Genomic DNA, 8,156 nt, shown 5'->3' with positions numbered 1-8,156 from the left:
CAAGAGACTGAATGAGCTGAAGTCAAACTGAGATTACCGTTACCGCTAACCATTTTGTAGATTTTCGTCTGTGAACTGCACTGATGTTTTCTCCGGGACTTTGTTGGAGTTGAAAGTAAAGAACCTCCTGTCCTCGACCATGTGTCTGCCTTTCCCTCCTCACCCGGCCACATGGTGGCGCTAGCTCCCCGTGTGATCCCCACCATATGCACCACTGCCCACCTGATGGACAGGGAAAGCATTACCTCATCCCTTTCCCTTCCATTCCTCCAGGTAAAAATAGACAGATTAAGCCCAGGCTTTGATGAGAGAAACCTACAGAGGAGGTGTGGAAGCAGGGAGAGAGGGATAGAGATGGAGGGGAGAGACTAAATGGATCGTTCTGCTCCAAATCCAATTCCTAATAGCTGGAGGGAGGGAGGGTGGGTGGGTGGGAGGAAAAGGGAGAGGAAAACAGTCAAAAGAAAGAAGGAGAGGGAGAGTGGAGATATCGCGTCTAACAATTAAGACCTGCCTTCGGGGTCTGGAGGAGAAGCTTTGTTGAGAACATATAAATTGCTCATTGAGCAGCGCCTGTCTGCAGTCTCCCTCAGATACACCCGCCTCAAAGGAGCATGCCATGGAAGACAGCAGCCCACCACACAGGGGGGGCTGGAATGTGTTCACAGCATTTGGGGATCCATCCATCTCCAGCCGTCACACAGCAAACACAAACCTGGACCTAATCCCAGTGATTGTAGTTTGGAGGTGGGGGAGGGGTGGGGTGTGTGTGTGGGGGGGGGGGGGGGGGGGGGGGGGCAACATCACAGCACCGGAGATCCCTTGTGGGAACTTTACTTTGCAGGGGTCAAAGAATCAGTTCACATTTGTTGTGCAGGCCAAGTGGACGAGCCATTTCATGCCCGGAAATCAGCCGATTCCCTTCCCCGCCAGCCCGGGTTGTGGGAGTCCGCACTGCCAGCACTAATATTCGCAAATCAGAGGTTTATAGATGTGGGAAACAGTAAAAAAAAACAAAAAAAACAACAACAACAACAAAAAAAACTTAGCGTAGTTATTCCCCACCAGGCTTGTTTGTACTGAAAACGGTTTAGACGGGAGCCAAAAGGGAGATGAAACGATGGTAAAGAACTTAAATGAAAACAGAAAAAAAAAAGGCCATTACACACATACAATATTTTATTATGGCTTTTCTCAGATTGGCACATACCAATGACACATGATTAAATAAATTAATTATTTTTGAATAATAATCCTCTGTCCTCTGAAGTCCACACCAGCTGTGTCAGTCATGTGAAGAAAAACTGACCACGAACAACAAAATCTTCAATCATTTGGTCTTCTTTCACTGTGAAACCTCATTTTTCACCCCCCCCCCCCAAGCTAAACATCAGATCTGAATATTCATTATAGGTCATACAAGTGTGAATTGTTCTTCCACAAAACTATATATGCAATTTGATGTGCATTTATTTATTGATTTTCATAATTATAAGGCCAAAAAGGCTTTTTCCTGAGAGGGTTTGAAGGTTGAAATATTCCAGTAAAATCAAAAACTTGTATCACACCCAGGACCCTTAAAAAAAAAAAAAAAAAAGCAGTTGGCAGTATTCTGCTCACCTCGAGTTAACCCTAACCCGACATCCAAAGAGTCTAAGTACTATTTTCTTTGACAAGTGCTAATCTGTCTATCACCATGATCTCTTGGACTTGCCTCCAGGTTAGCAGAGGTTATTATCTTTTCACATCCTGTTGGCAGATTCACGAGCACTAACTTCAAATCAAGTGACAGAGGAGTGTAATTCATGGGACAACGGCCTTAGATACCGATATCTTGATGTTGACTTTTTCAAGATCGATCTTTTTCTGCACTATAAATGCTACTTATAGTACAGAAAATATGGTAATATAAGTGCTACTTCTAGTTTAACAAACACAGTACTGTAAATGCTACTTTTACTCCAGAAAATACAGTATTATAAGGAGTACTTAAATTGACATATTTTGTACTTATAGCCAAGAGATTTTGGTAACATAAGTAGCACTTATATTACTGTTAATTCTGAACTATAAGGGCAACCTATAGTACAGAAAATATGGTAATATAAATGCCACTTTGCGCTACTTCTAGCCTAGAAATTGTGGTAATATAAGTTGTATTTATATTGTTATATTTCATACTCATTGAGTAATGTATGGCATATCATCATATTTTATGTATATTAATGTGTATTCTGGATAATGAGTAACACTTATAGTCTAGAAAATATGGTGATATGAGGGGCTACTTTTAGTCCAGAAAATACAGGTATATAAGTATGATTATTGTATATTCTACTTTTAGCCCAAGCAATTCGCTGATATAAGTGGCACATAAATTACCATATTTTCTGGACAGTGAGTGCAACGTATAATCCAGAAAATACGGTAATATAAATTCCACTTTGTGCTACTTTAGGTTAAGAGATTATGTCAATAATTAAGTACCACATATATTACCATTACCTTCAAGGCGATAAGAGCTATATATGGTCCAGGAAATATGGTACTATAAGTAGAAAGTTTTTGTTGTGGTTTGAGAATAAACTGGGCTGTATGTGGCCCCTGGACTGATATGCAGTAGTCACATTGGATTTAAATCATCTCACAACTTGTTATTCTCTAAACAGAAGCATGATAATCTCCACACGATGCATTAATTACTGATTTTTACTGTCATGGCTGTAAAATCCACCGCTGGATTTCTCTTCGGCGGGCAAATACCTCGTTTCCCGGCACATTTGAGCTGTGCCCTGATTCTGCTTAACTAGTCACCGCCGAAGTAAACTGCATTTTTTTGGGGGGGAGTGATTGATGACACATCTGAGCGAACATGTCAGCTCGTGCTGCCACTCAGCCCCATGCTGCGGTTTCATCATGCTTATCAGCCCACGGGGCTCATTGACAAAAAATAATGTGAATTCAATCCTCACCGGTGGAGGCGTCTTTTTCCACTGGAGCGTCACTAGTTTACAGCTGACTTCTCTGCTCAGTGCGCCAAAACAACATGCCGCAACTTATTACTCAATTAACTTTGGATTTGTTTTTCTTGACATTTACAACGAAATCACAGGGAACTTTGCTCCGTTTTTTTTCCAGCGGGGATCGACAGAACATGACAGCGTGTAACTTATCCCTGCTCGAGGAATGAAACGCAATATGGGTGTAATTATTTACTTGGGAGGGGGGGGGGGATAAATAAATAAAAAGGATGAGAAACGTATTGAATTTTGGATGTTTTTAATGAGACTGATCCTGTATTTTCCTCTTTGTTGTGGGTCTGTTTGTAGATTAATATGCTGGGGATGCGCCACAGGTTGTCAGTCCAATTGAGGTCAGAGGATGACGGTGACCACGCTAGGATGTTTTTATACCTTTACTCTCTTAGAAAGCCAGCAGTAAGCGCGGTCCTCGAGACAAGTACGTTTCTGTTAACCTTAAAGGTATAAAGGCTTATTACCAAACTGTTTCTCAGTTATCACCGAGTTGCCCTTTTAATATGAAACTAAATTAACTAAACTACTTTATTAATCCCTCTGGGGAAATTCCTTAATGCACCGTGTGAGAGAAACATACCTTTAACGTGTCGTGGGGGGGGGGGGGGGGGGGTCTGTAATTGAACAGAAAATCCTGTGCACAACAGAACTATCAGGAAAAGTCTTTATTTAATAATCCGCTGAGTGCAGGACCATCGTGTGCTGAGATTCCTGAATTCATCTTCACTCATAAATGCTTCCAGAGTTCAATGTCCTCCAATGTGTTTATTCCTTTTGCACGGCGCCGCAAGACTCTTGTCCTGTTCCCAGGATCGCACGAGAACTGTGATTCGGTTACAAATGTGCGACAGCCTTTTCACATAGATTTCCTATAATGCAACACACACACTCAGGATCAATCACACTCATCACAGCCAAGAGGATCCTAATCTATAAAAGTATGTCAATGATTGTAAACCCTTTCAAAGACTGATATTCTCACTGTAAATGATAAAAGTCAATAAAGTTGTGCAGTTTCATTCAAAAATGTGTCTTTATTTAATTTTCTCTGAATGATATATTGTGGATTTACCATATTTTCCAGACTATAAATCCCAAGTTTTGTTGTTGTAGTTGTTTTAATGGTAAAACGTGACAAACATCAGAACATGCCAGTATGTGCCACCTCGGACCACTAGATATTGCTTTATGATAAAAAAAAAATAATAAATGCTACTACAGTGTCACCGAAAAACCAGAGCAAGCAAAAATATTGTCAAAAAAAGCTCCACAGCAACATTTTAAACAAAAAAAGTATTGTTATTCTACTGAGAGAGAAAAAAAAAGAGTTTGTCCAAGAAATTATTTTACAGTCAGGTGCAACTTATAGTCCAGGAAATACGGTAATACCATTTTTGCATTTGAATGGCTGCTCCTTCAACCATCTCATTCTGGATATTTGTGGGTTTCATGTAGAATGTTTCAATTTCTCTTCTTAGCATCTTCTTAGTTTTCACTTCAAAAGATATCAGCAACTTTGTGGCAATAAAATATCTAATAACTGTTCATGCACACACTGGAGCTATTTTCAAATTCATTCACTTCATAATTACAATTCGTTCACCCACACTGCTCTGTGGCATATCCAGAGAGTTTCTTTTCTTTTCTTTTTTTTTTTTAAACGCATCAAATGTCAAGAGAAAAGACACATGAAGGGACATATGCAGCAAGCTGTTCCAGTCACTGCGATTCCACCATAACCAAATCACAAGCACAAAAAAACCCCCAACCAAACAAAAAAAACCAACAAAGCGCCACGGGTAACGCTGCTTCTTTACACAACTTTACGTTGCGTTTTCACGCCCGTTTACATGAAAGCTACGATGGTTTGCTATATTTTGGTTCTCTAAGCCAGCAGTATTGACAAGCTTGATAAGTGTGGTTTTTGGGAATTTCAGAAAAAAAAAAAAGACAGAAGCAGCAGCTGTGAAAACCTTTCAAATCATTTAAGGAGATTTCTAAGAAGAAAAAAATAAATAAATAAAAAGCTGAGGGAAATGGATGTGTGCCTGTGGCTGCTCTCTGAGTGCCCTGTATTGATGGGCGAGAGCTCGCACCAATGGAGTATTGCCACATCCTTTATGTTTTCCCCTCTGTGTTGCTTATATGAGGCAGGGAAACATGCACTTGATCAAGGGACCCCTCGCCATAAAAGACACAGTGTGCTGTGTGGAGCCCATTAGCCACCGAGACGAGCAGGGGAGGAAACACTCGCATTCAGAGATGGAGAGATGTAAAAGAGAGCTGCTGAAAGGTTCAAGGCAAGTATCAAGAAAATAAATCAGAACTTGGTTGACGCGATTGTCGGTGTGCAAACAGGATGTAGAGCCCATCAGGTAAGAGCAGGCCGGGCTCTCCATAGACGGTGGGACAAGGGTGATTACAGCCAAGACGGATGAAGATGGGACGCTGAAGACCCGGATACAAACCGTCTCTTTTTCAGGAGCGTCTACCTTTATTCATCCCTTCATACATCACGAGTCCTATTCATCGCGGTGAAACTCCGACGCACAGCAAACTTCAGCGTAAAGCTCTCCAGTACGTGCGGCATTGAGTGGTGGTCCAAAATTATTGTGAAAATCCTTTTTAGAAAACGAGTGGAACTTCAGTTAAAGTTAAGAAATGACCTGTGGAGACATTTTTTTTTTTACAACAAAAGAACAATGTGTATAAACGGATGGACCGGGAGTAAGAGGGTCATTCAGCGTAATGTGTGTTGGGGACAACAAAAATAAACAGAGTATCAATATTGAATCAATTCAGCCCAAATCTGCTTCTACAGCCGAACTAAAGTCCGTGATTGTCCGTTGTCCCGTCCAACCCATTAATAGAAACTTAATACAAGACACACTTAGATAAGAAAATATATAAATAAAAGACAAAAATGGTAGGGGACGTACAGAAAATAGACGGGGGGAGGGGGATCGAGTTAGTTTGTGGGTGAATAGTAATGTTGGATAGGTGTTTTATAAAGGGTTGCCAGGTTTAACTGAAAACAGAACTCGAGTTTGTGAGTGAAAATCTAATCTTTTCAAGTTCAATGTGAGTGAAGATCAGCAAGGAGAGCATGTTTCCATTTGAACAAGATAATGCATGAAGAATTTCTATAAGAAAGTTATCTAGGATCTGGATCTGGGTTAACCGATTCAAAAATAACAAACAATAAAGGTCTGGGTAACTTCCGATGGAGGATGCCAAAGTGAAATTGAAACACAACTTTTTGAAAATGGCTCCCAAGGTGGACATTTTCGAAAATGCTCCAACTCCATCTCCACGGCAACGGGGTAACTTTTCCCAAACTCTGCTGCTGCGCATGCACAACATGGCTGCCGTAAATCCTTCTCCCGCACGTCTTCGAGTGGGTCGACAAAAACAACAATGGCGGCCTCCAGAGTCGTGTGACTCTGTGTGGTTACATAACAAACACGAACAACAGCACCCACTAGTGGCCCACCATGAAAACTACATCGTCTTCAGCATTCCTGCCGCTGCCGTGTAGATGGACACTGTTTCTAAAACGCTGTTGCAAACGTAAATACGATGCGTTTTCACTTGACATAACGTCAACAAGCTGTTTGCGTCCGAGAGGCAGATTAATAAGTTTTAATTGATTAAAAGTGACGCGCACTCACAGTCTTGGTCTTGATAAATCGTTAGCAATCATGTTTTTTTTTTTTAAACACGTGAATGGATGAACATTCAACCGAACCGAGAGCATGCACAGAATACACTTTCCTTTAATTGTAATTACACACAAATAAACAATAGACAGTCTACTGAAGATTTTCCCAAAAGTTATTTGTTCAGAAAGGAGCAGGATAAAGCGGAAAGTTTGCATTTACACAGAAAGAGTTAAGTGAAAAAAAAATCTCTTTAAAGTTCTTACATTGCAGGGATAAAAGCATGTTTTCATGAGAATAAATGAAAATTACCGCCATGTACCTCCTTATTCTTGTCTATAGTGTGCTTTAAATATTATCATATTGCTGAACTCTTCAAGGCTATTTCACAGTTTAATAGAAATGCTTGATAGCGTTGAATGAATCACAGGAAATCTCAATTTAAAATTAGTTCTCGATTCGTAAACATGCGCTGCAGCAGTAAACCATTTTTGTAAAGACTTGGGTAAGTTGTGATTTGCTGCTTTATGCTGTATTTTGTTTTGTTTTCCATTGGCAAGATCTTGAAATTGGAACAGATTGCAACGTGCATGTACAGAATTCCTCGTATTTTATATTAAAGATATTGGAGAAGCAGAGAGGCCTTTGGGATCTAATAGTATTGGTCTTATCGCAAAGACATGCTTTACTGTCAAAAGATAAATAGCGAGGAGCAGTTTTACCTAAACATTTGACCTGGGCTTGTTTTCTTGTGCTAAACGAGCATCAATATGTCGGAATTTGGCTGCACGGTCCAATTACCGCGAATAAAACTGTCCCCCGTCCTGCGAACGCACGCGTTTATTCTTCTATTTGCTTTTTATTGATAGGGTACACAGTTTCCACAGAAACAGAGTGAGCCTGTAAAACACTTTGCACAGTGTTTTACAAACCAGCCTTTCACCCATTTCAATGAGAAACAAGCTTTTTGGTCCATTTAACACAACCTATAGACCTCTCCACGGGCTGTTTGGAGGTGCAACGCTCAATTTGGCCTTCCGGGAAGGAAAACCCGAGCGAGCTAAACAAAAACACTTCTCCTTTTTCATACGGCTTTTTTTTTTCTTCTTTTCTCTTTATTGGCACCATGCTGTCTCCTATCTAGTTGTTTTTTTTTTGGTTTTTTTTGTAAAATGACATTGAATTGCCACTATCTCTCTGCTGTTAGATATTGTAAGAGGTGCAAAATACAGGTTTTGTAAAGCTGATTAGAAAGCAGATGCAGGGTCTAATTTCTCATTTCCTGTTAACGGACTGCCGCCAAATGGACAGGTCGTCATTTTGCCTGCAGCGTGCTGTCAGTGGGACTGAGGCCTGCGTCCATCCCGCCTTTTTTTTTTTTCCCACCGCAGCCATAATTACCACTGTCTGAGGGTAACCAACAGTGGCGGATCTCATTATGCCATGATATGGGTCGCGTCTG

The sequence above is a fragment of the Lipophrys pholis genome (assembly GCF_963383615.2).
Source record: "Lipophrys pholis genome assembly, chromosome: 17".
NCBI classification, from domain to species: domain Eukaryota; kingdom Metazoa; phylum Chordata; class Actinopteri; order Blenniiformes; family Blenniidae; genus Lipophrys; species Lipophrys pholis.
This window is presented reverse-complemented; position numbering follows the sequence as displayed.